This window comes from Tiliqua scincoides, chromosome 1, assembly GCF_035046505.1.
Source record: "Tiliqua scincoides isolate rTilSci1 chromosome 1, rTilSci1.hap2, whole genome shotgun sequence".
NCBI lineage: Eukaryota > Metazoa > Chordata > Lepidosauria > Squamata > Scincidae > Tiliqua > Tiliqua scincoides.
Genome location: NC_089821.1, coordinates 286,200,524 through 286,201,917, shown reverse-complemented (window position 1 = coordinate 286,201,917; position 1,394 = coordinate 286,200,524). Strand labels below are relative to the sequence as shown.

General features: G+C 41.7%; 1 pseudogene; it reads left to right on the top strand.

The window, feature by feature from the left end:
* Positions 1-593: 593 nt before the first annotated feature.
* LOC136637724 (5S ribosomal RNA) lies at positions 594-710 on the top strand (annotated as a pseudogene).
* The last annotated feature ends 684 nt before the right edge of the window (positions 711-1,394 follow it).

Sequence of the window (1,394 nt, the reverse complement as noted above, 5' to 3'; positions counted from 1 at the left end):
ACATACCACATAGCCAGGGAGGGTTTATTCCCTGGTTTATTATACTCCAGTACTGCAGAAAAAAACTCAAGCAATCTGGTTTTTCTCTTAGTAGGGTATTCTGCCACCTCCTCCTGGATCTAACTAATGGATATCTCTCTGGAAGAAGATTCAGTTCAATTTAAATTTTCTTCCGCTATGTTTGCCACTTGACTGATTAATCTGAAGACTAGTTGGGTGAAATTTACACCTGCATGGAGTGTTTAAAAACCTTCTTCATTGTTAAAAAAAGAGAGGACTTTTATTAATCTGCATAAAAGTACACAAACATGCATATGTCATCCTGCGCTAGCCTTTATTCTATGACAGGTTTAAGCCTAATAGGAAGTTAATATGACTCTTTAGAACACCCGTTTTTAAACAGGTTAGGTCAAAATTCTTTGCTTCATTTTGCATTCATCTTCAAGTCATAAAGCATCTCCCATTTTCAGAATTCATCATTAGTACAAATTCATGTTACTTTAATGACATGTTATTTTAACGTTCATGTTATTTTACATGTTCATGTTATTGATGTTATTTTAATGAGTAATTCATAAGAACATAAGAGCCCTGCTAGCAACTGTTACCCTGCACATACCTGATCTCATCTGATCTCGGAAGCTAAGCAGGGTCAGGCCTGGTTAGTACTTGGATGGGAGACCGCCTGGGAATACCAGGTGCTGTAGGCTTATAACATAGTCTTTCGAGACTGAAGGTTGCCAGCCAAGAGCTCTGCTGTATCAGACCAAAGGCCCATCTAGTCCAGCTTCCTGTATCTCAGTGTCCAACCAGATGCCTCACAAGACAACAAGAGACCTGCATCCTGGCGCCCTCCCTTACATATGGCATTCTAAAATAACCTACTTCTGAAGTCAGGAGGTTGCGCATACCCATCACGGCTTGTGAGCTGTGATGGAGTTTTCCTCCAGAAATTTATCTAATCCCCTTCTAAAAGCATCTAGGCCAGATGCCATCGCCATGTCCTGTGGCAAGGAGTTTCACAGACTAATTACATGCAGGGTGAAGAAATATAATGAGACTGAGGACAGTGAGGAGGACCAAAAAGAAGGGGGGAAAACCCTCTCACTGCTAGATGAGAAAAGTCACATGGGCAATAAAGTCCTGTGCACAGAGTAGAGGAAAACTGAATTCCAACTCCCATTACTGTGGGAGAAGAGAACTCCTACAAAGATATTCAGTGTGAGAGACATTTAAGAGCTAAATCCATCCAGCCTGATTACCAAGAAAGAGCCAGTTTTGCCAATAGCACTAGGGGTGTGCATTTGATTTGGAAAAAATCACACTCCAAACCAGTGGCGTTACTAGGGCTTGCATCACCTGTGCGGGAGACCAGCACATCATCCCCATTACTG